Source organism: Syngnathus floridae, chromosome 20, assembly GCF_059516105.1.
Source record: "Syngnathus floridae isolate MCC-2025c chromosome 20, RoL_Sflo_1.0, whole genome shotgun sequence".
Lineage (NCBI taxonomy): Eukaryota > Metazoa > Chordata > Actinopteri > Syngnathiformes > Syngnathidae > Syngnathus > Syngnathus floridae.
This window is the reverse complement of record NC_142432.1, coordinates 382,501-399,245: the sequence shown is the minus strand read 5'-3', so window position 1 is coordinate 399,245 and position 16,745 is coordinate 382,501. Positions and strand designations below refer to the sequence as shown.

The following is a 16,745-nucleotide window of genomic DNA, read 5'->3' as shown; positions in this document are numbered from 1 at the left end:
TGCCCCTGGACGACGCCGGGACTTCTTTAGATGTGCCTTGGTTGCGCCTGGACGACGCCAGGACCGCCTAGGATGTGCCTCGGATGCGTCATGGATGCGCCTGGATTATGGCAAGACTGCCTTGGATGCTCCTGGACGACGCAGGGACTGCCTTTGTTGCGCCTAGACGACACCGGGACCACCTCGGATGCACTTTGGATGCGCCTGATCAGCGCTGGGACAGTCTTGGATGTGCCTGGACGATGCTAGGATTGCCTTGGATGTGTCTAGTGACCTCTGGAACGCCTTGGATGTGCCTGGACAACGCCTGGACCGCCTAGTATGCGTCTGGACGATCCTGGGACCGCCTTTGTGGCGCCTGGACGACATTGGGACCACCTTGGATGCGCGTAGACGATGCTGGGACTGCCTTTGATGCGCGTTTGATGCGCCTGTGCGACACCAGGACCGCCTTGAATGTGCCTGAACGACGCCGACATCGTCTTGGATGTGGCTTGGATGCGCCCGGACGACGCCTGGACCGCCTTGGAATGAGCCTGGACGACGCCGGGATCTCCTTGGATGAGGTTGGATGACTCAGGGACTGCCTTGAATGAGCCTGGATGACGCCGCGACCGCCTTGGATAGGCCTGAAAGACGCCGGTATCACCTTGGATGCGCCTGGACAAAGCCGGGACTGCCTTGGATGCGTCTGGATAACGCCGTGACCTACTTGTATGCACCTGGACGAAGCCAGGACTCCCTTAGATGTGCCTTGGATGCGCCTGGATGATGCAGGGACTGCCTTAGATGAGCATTGGATGCGCCTGGATGATGCAGGGACTGCCTTGGCTGCGGCTCGGCTGCGGCTCGGCTGCGGCTCGGCTGCGGCTCGGCTGCGGCTCGGCTGCGGCTGGGCTGCGGCTCGGCTGCGGCTGGGCTGCGGCTTTGCTGCGGCTTTGCTGCGGCTGGGCTGCGGCTCGGCTGCGGCTCGGCTGCGGGTTACGCCTTGGACATGTTTCGGATGAACCTGGAAGACACCGGGACTGCCTTGGATGCGCCTGGACGACGCCGGGACTTCTTTGGATGTGCCTTGGTTGCGCCTAAACGACGCCAGGACCGCCTAGGATTCACCTGAAAAACGCCGGGACTGCCTTGAATGCGTCTTGTATGCGCCTGGACAACGCCGGGACTGCCTTGGATGCTGCTTGGATGCGCCTCGGATGCACCTCTGATGCGCCTCTGATGCGCCTGTACGACACCAGGACCGCCTTGGATGTGTCTGGACGTTGCTGGGACCGTCTTGGATGTGCTTTTGATGTGCCTGTCAAGGATGCACCTTGGATGCCCCTGGACGACGCCGGGACTTCTTTGGATGTGCCTTGGTTGCGCCTGGACGACGCCAGGACCGCCTAGGATGTACCTCGGATGCGTCATGGATGCGCCTGGATTATGGCAAGACTGCGTTTGATGCTCCTGGACGACGCAGGGACTGCCTTTGTTGCGCCTAGACGACGCCGGGACTTCTTTGGATGTGCCTTGGTTGCGCCTAAACGACGCCATGACCGCCTAGGATTCACCTGAAAAACGCCGGGACTGCCTTGAATGCGTCTTGTATGCGCCTGGACAACGCCGGGACTGCCTTGGATGCTGCTTGGATGCGCCTCGGATGCGCCTCTGATGCGCCTCTGATGCGCCTGTACGACACCAGGACCGCCTTGGATGTGTCTGGACGTTGCTGGGACCGTCTTGGATGTGCTTTTGATGTGCCTGTCAAGGATGCACCTTGGATGCCCCTGGATGACGCCGGGACTTCTTTGGATGTGCCTTGGTTGCGCCTGGACGACGCCAGGACCGCCTAGGATGTGCCTCGGATGCGTCATGGATGCGCCTGGATTATGGCAAGACTGCCTTGGATGCTCCTGGACGACGCAGGTACTGCCTTTGTTGCGCCTAGACGACACCGGGACCACCTCGGATGGACTTTGGATGCGCCTGATCGGCGCTAAGACAGTCTTGGATGTGCCTGGACGATGCTGGGATTGCCTTGGATGCGTCTAGTGACCTCTGGAACGCCTTGGATGTGCCTGGACAACGCCTGGACCGCCTTGTATGCGCCTGGACGATCCTGGGACCGCCTTTGTGGCGCCTGGACGACATTGGGACCACCTTGGATGCGCGTAGACGATGCTGGGACTGCCTTTGATGCGCGTTTGATGCGCCTGTGCGACACCAGGACCGCCTTGAATGTGCCTGAACGACGCCGACATCGTCTTGGATGTGGCTTGGATGCGCCCTGACGACCCCAGGACTCCCTTGGATGAGGCTGGACGACTACGGGACTGTTAAGGATGCACCTTGGATGCCCCTGGACGAAGCCGGGACTCCCTTAGATGTGCCTTGGATGCGCCTGGATGATGCAGGGACTGCCTTGGCTGCGGCTCGGCTGCGGCTCGGCTGCGGCTCGGCTGCGGCTCAGCTGCGGCTCGGCTGCGGCTGGGCTGCGGCTGGGCTGTGGCTGGGCTGCGGCTGGGCTGCGGCTGGGCTGCGGCTGGGCTGCGGCTCGGCTGCGGCTTGGCTGCGGCTCGGCTGCGGGTAACGCCGTGGACATGCTTCGGATGAATCTGGAAGACACCGGGACTGCCTTGGATGCGCCTGGACGACGCCGGGACTTCTTTGGATGTGCCTTGGTTGCGCTTAAACGACGCCAGGACCGCCTAGGATTCACCTGAAAAACGCCGGGACTGCCTTAAATGCGTCTTGTATGCGCCTGGACAACGCCGGGACTGCCTTGGATGCTGCTTGGATGCGCCTCGGATGCACCTCTGATGCGCCTCTGATGCGCCTGTACGACACCAGGACCGCCTTGGATGTGTCTGGACGTTGCTGGGACCGTCTTGGATGTGCTTTTGATGTGCCTGTCAAGGATGCACCTTGGATGCCCCTGGACGACGCCGGGACTTCTTTGGATGTGCCTTGGTTGCGCCTGGACGACGCCAGGACCGCCTAGGATGTACCTCGGATGCGTCATGGATGCGCCTGGATTATGGCAAGACTGCCTTTGATGCTCCTGGACGACGCAGGGACTGCCTTTGTTGCGCCTAGACGACGCCGGGACTTCTTTGGATGTGCCTTGGTTGCGCCTAAACGACGCCATGACCGCCTAGGATTCACCTGAAAAACGCCGGGACTGCCTTGAATGCGTCTTGTATGCGCCTGGACAACGCCGGGACTGCCTTGGATGCTGCTTGGATGCGCCTCAGATGCGCCTCTGATGCGCCTCTGATGCGCCTGTACAACACCAGGACCGCCTTGGATGTGTCTGGACGTTGCTGGGACCGTCTTGGATGTGCTTTTGATGTGCCTGTCAAGGATGCACCTTGGATGCCCCTGGACGACGCCGGGACTTCTTTGGATGTGCCTTGGTTGCGCCTGGACGACGCCAGGACCGCCTAGGATGTGCCTCGGATGCGTCATGGATGCGCCTGGATTATGGCAAGACTGCCTTGGATGCTCCTGGACGACGCAGGGACTGCCTTTGTTGCGCCTAGACGACACCGGGACCACCTCGGATGGACTTTGGATGCGCCTGATTGGCGCTGGGACAGTCTTGGATGTGCCTGGACGATGCTGGGATTGCCTTGGATGCGTCTAGTGACCTCTGGAACGCCTTGGATGTGCCTGGACAACGCCTGGACCGCCTTGTATGCGCCTGGACGATCCTGGGACCGCCTTTGTGGCGCCTGGACGACATTGGGACCACCTTGGATGCGCGTAGACGATGCTGGGACTGCCTTTGATGCGCGTTTGATGCGCCTGTGCGACACCAGGACCGCCTTGAATGTGCCTGAACGACGCCGACATCGTCTTGGATGTGGCTTGGATGCGCCCGGACGACCCCAGGACTCCCTTGGATGAGGCTGGACGACTACGGGACTGTTAAGGATGCACCTTGGATGCCCCTGGACGAAGCCGGGACTCCCTTAGATGTGCCTTGGATGCGCCTGGATGATGCAGGGACTGCCTTGGCTGCGGCTCGGCTGCGGCTCGGCTGCGGCTCGGCTGCGGTTCGGCTGCGGCTGGGCTGCGGCTGGGCTGCGGCTGGGCTGCGGCTCGGCTGCGGCTTGGCTGCGGCTCGGCTGCGGGTAACGCCTTGGACATGCTTCGGATAAATCTGGAAGACACCGGGACCGCCTTGGATGCGCCTGGACGACGCCGGGACTTCTTTGGATGTGCCTTGGTTGCGCCTAAACGACGCCAGGACCGCCTAGGATTCACCTGAAAAACGCCGGGACTGCCTTGAATGCGTCTTGTATGCGCCTGGACAACACCGGGACTGCCTTGGATGCTGCTTGGATGCGCCTCGGATGCACCTCTGATGCGCCTCTGATGCGCCTGTACGACACCAGGACCGCCTTGGATGTGTCTGGACGTTGCTGGGACCGTCTTGGATGTGCTTTTGATGTGCCTGTCAAGGATGCACCTTGGATGCCCCTGGACGACGCCGGGACTTCTTTGGATGTGCCTTGGTTGCGCCTAAACGACGCCAGGACCGCCTAGGATTCACCTGAAAAACGCCGGGACTGCCTTGAATGCGTCTTGTATGCGCCTGGACAACGCCGGGACTGCCTTGGATGCTGCTTGGATGCGCCTCGGATGCGCCTCTGATGCGCCTCTGATGCGCCTGTACGACACCAGGACCGCCTTGGATGTGTCTGGACGTTGCTGGGACCGTCTTGGATGTGCTTTTGATGTGCCTGTCAAGGATGCACCTTGGATGCCCCTGGACGACGCCGGGACTTCTTTGGATGTGCCTTGGTTGCGCCTGGACGACGCCAGGACCGCCTAGGATGTGCCTCGGATGCGTCATGGATGCGCCTGGATTATGGCAAGACTGCCTTTGATGCTCCTGGACGACGCAGGGACTGCCTTTGTTGCGCCTAGACGACGCCGGGACATCTTTGGATGTGCCTTGGTTGCGCCTAAACGACGCCAGGACCGCCTAGGATTCACCTGAAAAACACCGGGACTGCCTTGAATGCGTCTTGTATGCGCCTGGACAACGCAGGGACTGCCTTGGCTGCGGCTCGGCTGCGGCTCGGCTGCGGCTCGGCTGCGGCTCGGCTGCGGCTCGGCTGCGGCTGGGCTGCGGCTGGGCTGCGGCTGGGCTGCGGCTCGGCTGCGGCTTGGCTGCGGCTCGGCTGCTGGTAACGCCTTGGACATGCTTTGGATGAATCTGGAAGACACCGGGACCGCCTTGGATGCGCCTGGACGACGCCGGGACTTCTTTGGATGTGCCTTGGTTGCGCCTAAACGACGCCAGGACCACCTAGGATTCACCTGAAAAACGCCGGGACTGCCTTGAATGCGTCTTGTATGCGCCTGGACAACACCGGGACTGCCTTGGATGCTGCTTGGATTCGCCTCGGATGCACCTCTGATGCGCCTCTGATGCGCCTGTACGACACCAGGACCGCCTTGGATGTGTCTGGACGTTGCTGGGACCGTCTTGGATGTGCTTTTGATGTGCCTGTCAAGGATGCACCTTGGATGCCCCTGGACGACGCCGGGACTTCTTTGGATGTGCTTTGGTTGCGCCTAAACGACGCCAGGACCGCCTAGGATTCACCTGAAAAACGCCGGGATTGCCTTGAATGCGTCTTGTATGCGCCTGGACAACGCCGGGACTGCCTTGGATGCTGCTTGGATGCGCCTCGGATGCGCCTCTGATGCGCCTCTGATGCGCCTGTACGACACCAGGACCGCCTTGGATGTGTCTGGACGTTGCTGGGACCGTCTTGGATGTGCTTTTGATGTGCCTGTCAAGGATGCACCTTGGATGCCCCTGGACGACGCCGGGACTTCTTTGGATGTGCCTTGGTTGCGCCTATACGACGCCAGGACCGCCTAGGATTCACCTGAAAAACGCCGGGACTGCCTTGAATGCGTCTTGTATGCGCCTGGACAACGCCGGGACTGCCTTGGATGCTGCTTGGATGCGCCTCGGATGCGCCTCTGATGCGCCTCTGATGCGCCTGTACGACACCAGGCCGGCCTTGGATGTGTCTGGACGTTGCTGGGACCGTCTTGGATGTGCTTTTGATGTGCCTGTCAAGGATGCACCTTGGATGCCCCTGGACGACGCCGGGACTTCTTTGGATGTGCCTTGGTTGCGCCTGGACGACGCCAGGACCGCCTAGGATGTGCCTTGGATGCGTCATGGATGCGCCTGGATTATGGCAAGACTGCCTTGGATGCTCCTGGACGACGCAGGGACTGCCTTTGTTGCGCCTAGACGACACCGGGACCACCTCGGATGCACTTTGGATGCGCCTGATCGGCGCTGGGACAGTCTTGGATGTGCCTGGACGATGCTGGGATTGCCTTGGATGCGTCTAGTGACCTCTGGAACGCCTTGGATGTGCCTGGACAACGCCTGGACCGCCTTGTATGCACCTGGACGATCCTGGGACCGTCTTTGTGGCGCCTGGACGACATTTGGGACCACCTTGGATGCGCGTAGACGATGCTGGGACTGCCTTTGATGCGCGTTTGATGCGCCTGTGCGACACCAGGACCGCCTTGAATGTGCCTGAACGACGCCGACATCGTCTTGGATGTGGCTTGGATGCGCCCGGACGACCCCAGGACTCCCTTGGATGAGGCTGGACGACTACGGGACTGTTAAGGATGCACCTTGGATGCCCCTGGACGAAGCCGGGACTCCCTTAGATGTGCCTTGGATGAGCCTGGATGATGCAGAGACTGCCTTGGCTGCGGCTCGGCTGCGGCTCGGCTGCGGCTCGGCTGCGGCTCGGCTGCGGCTCGGCTGCGGCTCGTCTGCGGCTCGGCTGCGGCTGGGCTGCGGCTGGGCTGTGGCTGGGCTGCGGCTCGGCTGCGGCTTGGCTGCGGCTCGGCTGCGGGTAACGCCTTGGACATGCTTCGGATGAATCTGGAAGACACCGGGACTGCCTTGGATGCGCCTGGACGACGCCGGGACTTCTTTGGATGTGCCTTGGTTGCGCCTAAACGACGCCAGGACCGCCTAGGATTTACCTGAAAAACGCCGGGACTGCCTTGAATGCGTCTTGTATGCGCCTGGACAACGCCGGGACTGCCTTGGATGCTGCTTGGATGCCCCTCGGATGCACCTCTGATGCGCCTCTGATGCGCCTGTACGACACCAGGACCGCCTTGGATGTGTCTGGACGTTGCTGGGACCGTCTTGGATGTGCTTTTGATGTGCCTGTCAAGGATGCACCTTGGATGCCCCTGGACGACGCCGGGACTTCTTTGGATGTGCCTTAGTTGCGCCTAAACGACGCCAGGACCGCCTAGGATTCACCTGAAAAACGCCGGGACTGCCTTGAATGCGTCTTGTATGCGCCTGGACAACGCCGGGACTGCCTTGGATGCTGCTTAGATGCGCCTCGAATGCGCCTCTGATGCGCCTGTACGACACCAGGACCGCCTTGGATGTGTCTGGACGTTGCTGGGACCATCTTGGATGTGCTTTTGATGTGCCTGTTAAGGATGCACCTTGGATGCCCCTGGACGACGCCGGGACTTCTTTGGATGTGCCTTGGTTGCGCCTGGACGAAGCCAGGAACGCCTAGGATGTGCCTCGGATGCGTCATGGATGCGCCTGGATTATGGCAAGACTGCCTTGGATGCTCCTGGACGACGCAGGGACTGCCTTTGTTGCGCCTAGACGACACCGGGACCACCTCGGATGCACTTTGGATGCGCCTGATCGGCGCTGGGACAGTCTTGGATGTGCCTGGACGATGCTGGGATTGCCTTGGATGCGTCTAGTGACCTCTGGAACGCCTTGGATGTGCCTGGACAACGCCTGGACCGCCTTGTATGCGCCTGGACGATCCCGGGACCGCCTTTGTGGCGCCTGGACGACATTGGGACCACCTTGGATGCGCGTAGACGATGCTGGGACTGCCTCTGATGCGCGTTTGATGCGCCTGTGCGACACCAGGACCGCCTTGAATGTGCCTGAACGACGCCGACATCGTCTTGGATGTGGCTTGAATGCGCCCGGACAACGCCTGGACCGCCTTGGAATGAGCCTGGACGACGCCGGGATCTCCTTGGATGAGGTTGGATGACTCAGGGACTGCCTTGGATGAGCCTGGATGACGCCGCGACCGTCTTGGATAGGCCTGAAAGACGCCGGTATCACCTTGGATGCGCCTGGACAAAGCCGGGACTGCCTTGGATGCGTCTGGATCACGCCGTGACCTACTTGTATGCACCTGGACGAAGCCGGGACTCCCTTAGATGTGCCTTGGATGCGCCTGGATGATGCAGGGACTGCCTTAGATGAGCCTTGGATGTGCCTGGATGATGCAGGGACTGCCTTGGCTGCGGCTCGGCTGCGGCTCGGCTGCGGCTCGGCTGCGGCTCGGCTGCGGCTGGGCTGCGGCTCGGCTGCGGCTGGGCTGCGGCTTTGCTGCGGCTGGGCTGCGGCTCGGCTGCGGCTCGGCTGCGGGTTACGCCTTGGACATGTTTCGGATGAACCTGGAAGACACCGGGACTGCCTTGGATGCGCCTGGACGACGCCGGGACTTCTTTGGATGTGCCTTGGTTGCGCCTAAACGACGCCAGGACCGCCTAGGATTCACCTGAAAAACGCCGGGACTGCCTTGAATGCGTCTTGTATGCGCCTGGACAACGCCGGGACTGCCTTGGATGCTGCTTGGATGCGCCTCGGATGCGCCTCGGATGCGCCTCTGATGCGCCTCTGATGCGCCTGTACGACACCAGGACCGCCTTGGATGTGTCTGGACGTTGCTGGGACCGTCTTGGATGTGCTTTTGATGTGCCTGTCAAGGATGCACCTTGGATGCCCCTGGACGACGCCGGGACTTCTTTGGATGTGCCTTGGTTGCGCCTGGACGACGCCAGGACCGCCTAGGATGTGCCTCGGATGCGTCATGGATGCGCCTGGATTATGGCAAGACTGCCTTGGATGCTCCTGGACGATGCAGGGACTGCCTTTGTTGCGCCTAGACGACACCGGGACCACCTCGGATGCACTTTGGATGCGCCTGATCGGCGCTGGGACAGTCTTGGATGTGCCTGGACGATGCTGGGATTGCCTTGGATGCGTCTAGTGACCTCTGGAACGCCTTGGATGTGCCTGGACAACGCCTGGACCGCCTTGTATGCGCCTGGACGATCCTGGGACCGCCGTTGTGGCGCCTGGACGACATTGGGACCACCTTGGATGCGCGTAGACGATGCTGGGACTGCCTTTGATGCGCGTTTGATGCGCCTGCGCGACACTAGGACCGCCTTGAATGTGCCTGAACGACGCCGACATCGTCTTGGATGTGGCTTGGATGCGCCCGGACGACCCCAGGACTCCCTTGGATGAGGCTGGACGACTACGGGACTGTTAAGGATGCACCTTGGATGCCCCTGGACGAAGCCGGGACTCCCTTAGATGTGCCTTGGATGCGCCTGGATGATGCAGGGACTGCCTTGGCTGCGGCTCGGCTGCGGCTCGGCTGCGGCTCGGCTGCGGCTCGGCTGCGGCTCGGCTGCGGCTCGGCTGCGGCTCGGCTGCGGCTGGGCTGCGGCTGGGCTGCGGCTGGGCTGCGGCTCGGCTGCGGCTTGGCTGCGGCTCGGCTGCGGGTAACGCCTTGGACATGCTTCGGATAAATCTGGAAGACACCAGGACGGCCTTGGATGCGCCTGGACGACGCCGGGACTTCTTTGGATGTGCCTTGGTTGCGCCTAAACGACACCAGGACCGCCTAGGATTCACCTGAAAAACGCCGGGACTGCCTTGAATGCGTCTTGTATGCGCCTGGACAACACCGGGACTGCCTTGGATGCTGCTTGGATGCGCCTCGGATGCACCTCTGATGCGCCTCTGATGCGCCTGTACGACACCAGGACCGCCTTGGATGTGTCTGGACGTTGCTGGGACCGTCTTGGATGTGCTTTTGATGTGCCTGTCAAGGATGCACCTTGGATGCCCCTGGACGACGCCGGGACTTCTTTGGATGTGCCTTGGTTGCGCCTAAACGACGCCAGGACCGCCTAGGATTCACCTGAAAAACGCCGGGACTGCCTTGAATGCGTCTTGTATGCGCCTGGACAACGCCGGGACTGCCTTGGATGCTGCTTGGATGCGCCTCTGATGCGCCTCTGATGCGCCTCTGATGCGCCTCTGATGCGCCTCTGATGCGCCTGTACGACACTAGGACCGCCTTGGATGTGTCTGGACGTTGCTGGGACCGTCTTGGATGTGCTTTTGATGTGCCTGTCAAGGATGCACCTTGGATGCCCCTGGACGACGCCGGGACTTCTTTGGATGTGCCTTGGTTGCGCCTGGACGACGCCAGGACCGCCTAGGATGTGCCTCGGATGCGTCATGGATGCGCCTGGATTATGGCAAGACTGCCTTGGATGCTCCTGGACGACGCAGGGACTGCCTTTGTTGCGCCTAGACGACACCGGGACCACCTCGGATGCACTTTGGATGCGCCTGATCGGCGCTGGGACAGTCTTGGATGTGCCTGGACGATGCTGGGATTGCCTTGGATGCGTCTAGTGACCTCTGGAACGCCTTGGATGTGCCTGGACAACGCCTGGACCGCCTAGTATGCGCCTGGACGATCCTGGGACCGCCTTTGTGTCGCCTGGACGACATTGGGACCACCTTGGATGCGCGTAGACGATGCTGAAACTGCCTTTGATGCGCGTTTGATGCGCCTGTGCGACACCAGGACCGCCTTGAATGTGCCTGAACGACGCCGACATCGTCTTGGATGTGGCTTGGATGCGCCCGGACGACGCCTGGACCGCCTTGGAATGAGCCTGGACGACGCCGGGATCTCCTTGGATGAGGTTGGATGACTCAGGGACTGCCTTGAATGAGCCTGGATGACGCCGCGACCGCCTTGGATAGGCCTGAAAGACGCCGGTATCACCTTGGATGCGCCTGGACAAAGCCGGGACTGCCTTGGATGCGTCTGGATAACGCCGTGACCTACTTGTATGCACCTGGACGAAGCCGGGACTCCCTTAGATGTGCCTTGGATGCGCCTGGATGATGCAGGGACTGCCTTAGATGAGCATTGGATGCGCCTGGATGATGCAGGGACTGCCTTGGCTGCGGCTCGGCTGCGGCTCGGCTGCGGCTGGGCTGCGGCTCGGCTGCGGCTGGGCTGCGGCTCGGCTGCGGCTGGGCTGCGGCTTTGCTGCGGCTGGGCTGCGGCTCGGCTGCGGCTCGGCTGCGGGTTACGCCTTGGACATGTTTCGGATGAACCTGGAAGACACCGGGACTGCCTTGGATGCGCCTGGACGACGCCGGGACTTCTTTGGATGTGCCTTGGTTGCGCCTAAACGACGCCAGGACCGCCTAGGATTCACCTGAAAAACGCCGGGACTGCCTTGAATGCGTCTTGTATGCGCCTGGACAACGCCGGGACTGCCTTGGATGCTGCTTGGATGCGCCTCGGATGCGCCTCGGATGCGCCTCTGATGCGCCTCTGATGCGCCTGTACGACACCAGGACCGCCTTGGATGTGTCTGGACGTTGCTGGGACCGTCTTGGATGTGCTTTATATGTGCCTGTCAAGGATGCACCTTGGATGCCCCTGGACGACGCCAGGACTTCTTTGGATGTGCCTTGGTTGCGCCTGGACGACGCCAGGACCGCCTAGGATGTGCCTCAGATGCGTCTTGGATGCGCCTGGATTATGGCAAGACTGCCTTGGATGCTCCTGGACGACGCAGGGACTGCCTTTGTTGCGCCTAGACGACACCGGGACCACCTCGGATGCACTTTGGATGCGCCTGATCGGCGCTGGGACAGTCTTGGATGTGCCTGGACGATGCTGGGATTGCCTTGGATGCGTCTAGTGATCTCTGGAACGCCTTGGATGTGCCTGGACAACGCCTGGACCGCCTTGTATGCGCCTGGACGATCCAGGGACCGCCTTTGTGGCGCCTGGACGACATTGGGACCACCTTGGATGCGCGTCGACGATGCTGGGACTGCCTTTGATGCGCGTTTGATGCGCCTGTGCGACACCAGGACCGCCTTGAATGTGCCTGAACGACGCCGACATCGTCTTGGATGTGGCTTGGATGCGCCCGGACGACCCCAGGACTCCCATGGATGAGGCTGGACGACTACGGGACTGTCAAGGATGCACCTTGGATGCCCCTGGACGAAGCCGGGACTCCCTTAGATGTGCCTTGGATGCGCCTGGATGATGCAGGGACTGCCTTGGCTGCGGCTCGGCTGCTGCTCGGCTGCGGCTCGGCTGCGGCTCGGCTGCGGCTGGGCTGCGGCTGGGCTGCGGCTGGGCTGCGGCTGGACTGTGGCTGGGCTGCGGCTGGGCTGCGGCTTGGCTGCGGCTCGGCTGCGGGTAACGCCTTGGACATGCTTCGGATGAATCTGGAAGACACCGGGACTGCCTTGGATGCGCCTGGACGACGCCGGGACTTCTTAGGATGTGCCTTGGTTGCGCCTGGACAACGCCAGGACCGCCTAGGATGCACCTGAAAAACGCTGGGACTGCCTTGAATGCGTCTTGTATGCGCCTGGACAGCGCCGGGACTGCCTTGGATACTGCTTGGATGCGCCTCGGATGCGCCTCTGATGCGCCTCTGATGCGCCTGTACGACACCAGGACCGCCTTGGATGTGTCTGGACGTTGCTGGGACCGTCTTGGATGTGCTTTTCATGTGCCTGTCAAGGATGCACCTTGGATGCCCCTGGACGACGCCGGGACTTCTTTGGATGTGCCTTGGTTGCGCCTGGACGACGCCAGGACCGCCTAGGATGTGCCTCGGATGCGTCATGGATGCGCCTGGATTATGGCAAGACTGCCTTGGATGCTCCTGGACGACGCAGGGACTGCCTTTGTTGCGCCTAGACGACACCGGGACCACCTCGGATGCACTTTGGATGCGCCTGATCGGCGCTGGGACCGCCTTGGAATGAGCCTGGACGATGCCGGAATCACCTTGGATGAGGCTGGATGACTCAGGGACTGCCTTGGATGAGCCTGGATGACGCCGCGACCACCTTGGATGTACCTTGGAAGCGCTTGGACAAAGCTGGAACCACCGTGGATGCTCCTGGACAACGCCGGGATTGCCTAGGATAAGCCTTGGATGCTCCTGGATGACGCCAGGACTGCCGTGAGTGCACTTGAACGACTCCGGGACCGCCTCGGATGCGCCTGGATGAAGCCGGGACTGCCTTGGATGAGCCTTGGATGCACCTTGGAAGCGCCTGGACGACATTGGTACTGCTTTGGATGTGCCTGGATGACGCTGGGACTCCCTTGAATTGACCCGGACAACGCCAGGACCACCTTAGATGCGCCTGGATGACGCTGGGACCGCCTTGGATGTCGAAACGTCGAAGCCGCTTTGGATGCGCATGGACGACGACGGGACTGCCTAGTGTGCGCCTGGACAACCCAGAGATCGCCTTGGATGCGTCTGGAAGACGCTGGGACTGCCTTGGATGGGCCTGGAAGACGCCGGGACCTCCTTGGATGCACCTGGACTTGGCCGGGACCGCCTCTGATGCGCTTTTGATGCACCTTGGATGCATTTGGTGAGGCCATGGAGAATGACTCTCGGATGGCTTCGAGGAAATTCTGGTCCACCATCCGGCGTCTCAGGAGGGGGAAGCAGTGCAACGTCAACACTGTTTACAGTGGGGATGGCGTGCTGCTGACCTCGACCCGGGACTTCGTGAGTCGGTGGGGAGAATATTTCGAAGACCTCCTCAATTCCACCTACACGCCTTCCATTGAGGAAGCAGGGCCTGGAGACTCTGAGGCGGATTCTCCAATCTCTGGGGTCGAAGTCACTGAGGTAGTTAAAAAACTCCTCGGTGGCAACGCCCCGGGGGTGGATGAGATCCGCCCGGAGTTCTTAAAGGCTCTGGATGTTGTGGGGCTGTCATGGCTGACACGCCTCTACAACGTTGCGTGGACATCGAGGACAGTGCCTCTGGATTGGCAGACTGGGGTGGTGGTTCCCCTCTTTAAGAAGGGGGACCGGAGGGTGTGTTCCAATTACAGGGGTATCACACTCCTCAGCCTCCTTGTTGAGGTCTATTCAGGGGTGCTGGAGAGGAGGGTCCGTCGGGACCGCCTTGGATGTGCCTTGGATGTGCCTTGGATTTACTTTTAATCAGCCTTGGAAGCTTCTGGACAACCCTGGGAACCGTTCTAAATGCACCTTGGATGCACCTGGACAACGCTTGGACTGCCTTGAATGCGCCTGGGCGACGTCGGTATCGCTATGGGTGCGCCTGGACGCTGCTTTGACTTCTTTGGATGCACTTGGAAAACGCCGGGACTGTCTTGGATGTGCCTAGACGATGCTGATACCGCCTTGCATGCGCCTGAACATTGGTTGAGCCTGGATGATGCCGGGACTGCCTCGGATGCGCCTGGACGATGCCGGGACTGCCTTAGATACTCCTTGAATGCTTCTGGACCTCGCCAGGACTGCCTTGGATGTGCCTACGCTAAGTCATTATATTTCATTTACAAAAGTCACACTGTACGACAAGTATTTTAGCATCTCCCGGATGTTTGTTTTGTCTGAGCTTAATGCTAACATATAATGCTAACAATTCTAGATTAATGTTGCGGTCATTATAACTGCAATATAACACTGATATTTGAACACAAACTTTGCAGCAACACTTGTAGGCAGAAAATATAACAATACTCGCAGCATACAATATATTATGTATACCTAAAACTGATTTAAGCTTAGTGGCTCAAATATTTTGGTGGCTGTAAACCACCCAATACAGATTTGACACAGTATGTGAAGAAAATGTGATGAACGCTAAGGTTGGTTAGCTTGATGCTAGCGCATCAATGGTGGAAAACACCTTCGACAGATTAACGCAACTAGCATAAGTCTTTGTTAAGGCTATGTCATGTGCCCGCATCTGGTTGAAACTGCCCACCCTTGCCCTGCCCTACCCTGCCCTGCGCCTGCGCTTAGATCAGTGCTGCTCAATCAATTCCCTGATGCCCCCCAGGGAGAAAAAAACATTTTGAGCCCCCCACGCTTGTACCCTTATTAACATTAAACTTGAATGATTCAAGCAAACAAAACTAAATAAAAAAGAAAGGTCAACTTACAGTAAAGAATAACTTTATTATAACATTGTTTTTGTGTCTGTAACAGAACAGATTGAATGTGCATCACTTTGCCTGAAATTAGATAATAAATTGTGAATTTTTAAACTCTAAACATTCTTGACCAGCTGCCATTTTATGCTGGAGAAAATACAATAAAATAATGAGCAAACATAATATTAAATGAAATAACAGCAATAATTAATATTCAATTCAAAGTAAGGAGCACAATAGTTAAAACATTTTATCCTACAAAACAAAAGTAAATAAAATGATTTCCTTATGAATGTAAATGAGGCAGCATGATGGAGACCATATCCACGACTGCAGGTAGGTCTTCTGCAATGGTGTTTTTTTTTTTTTTTGCACTGAGCAATTTGGTACGCTGCCTTGGACGTGCCTGGATGAAGCCAGGACTGCTTCGAATGCGCCTGGACGAAGCAAAGACCGCCTTGGATGTGCTTGGACCAAGCCAGGACTGCCTGGGATGCGCCTGGACAACGCCGGGACCGCCTTGGATGCGCTGAGACGAAGCCAGGACCACCTTGAATGCGCCTGGACGATGCCGCGACTGACTTTTAAATGAAAAACATTTAAAAGTAAGTAATTGAAAGTTTAAACCACTAGGTAGGCTCCATATTCTCGATACAGACAATTCGAATGTTCCCAACGTGTTCTCAAATGTTCCTCCTGTGTTTTCCCGTGTTCAGGAGGAGCAGGCCAACAACAACATGTCCAAGTTCAGGAAGCTGCAGCACGAGCTGGACGATGCGGAGGAGAGGGCCGACATCGCTGAAACTCAAGTCAACAAGCTGCGCGTTCGCACACGCGACCAAGGTGGAAAGGTTGGTAGAGCTTGTCAGTTCGGTTTCCAACATGCTGCTGAAGGACAAATCAAATCAAATCAACAAAGCTTGTCATAATTTTTTAGTAAAAAACATGTAATGATGACAACATACGTAGGTACAATAAAACCGACTTTTGTGTTTTAGCTTCCCGAGTGACGATGAGGCCACGTGAACGTCTCACGGACAAGCAGCTACAACAGCTCAAATGAACCGTGTACACTACTGGCAGACAAATAAACATGTCAAAAACTTGTGTCAATATTGATATGTACACAAACCAATAAATGGGCAATGAAGATCAAAACAGTGAGTGAGTGAGTGAGTGAGTGAGTGAGTGAGTGGGTGTGAGTGAGTGAGTGAGTGAGTTAGGGTTAGGGTTTAGAGTTAGAGTGAGTGAGTAGTTGAGTGTGAGGGTTAGGGTTAGATAGAGTGAGTGAGTGTGAGTGAGTGACTGAGTTAGGGTTTGGGGTTAGGGTTAGTGTTAGAGTGAGTGAATGAGTGAGTTAGTGAGTGAGTGAGTGAGTAGTTGAGTGTGAGTGAGTGAGTTAGGGATAGGGTTTGAGGTTAGGGTGAGTGAGTGAGTGAGTGAGTGAGTGAGTGAGTTAGGGTTAGGGTTAGAGTGAATGAATGAGTGAGTGAGTGAGTGAGTGAGTGAGTAGTTGAGTGTGAGTGAGTGAGTTAGGGTTAAGGTTTGAGATTAGGGTTAGGGTGAGTGAGTGAGTGAGTGAGTGAGTGAGTGAGTGAGTGAGTGAGTGAGTGAGTG

General features: G+C 58.7%; 1 protein-coding gene across 1 annotated transcript in view; it reads left to right on the top strand.

The window, feature by feature from the left end:
- The window catches only part of LOC148380585 (uncharacterized), a 51,545-nt gene extending 35,267 nt beyond the window's left edge, over nucleotides 1–16,278 (top strand). Inside the window, exons 9-11 of the mRNA XM_088363415.1 lie at nucleotides 15,508–15,733; nucleotides 15,845–15,979; nucleotides 16,127–16,278. The gene's annotated coding sequence lies outside the window, so the exon portion shown is untranslated. The remainder of the gene's footprint in view (nucleotides 1–15,507; nucleotides 15,734–15,844; nucleotides 15,980–16,126) is intronic.
- The last annotated feature ends 467 nt before the right edge of the window (nucleotides 16,279–16,745 follow it).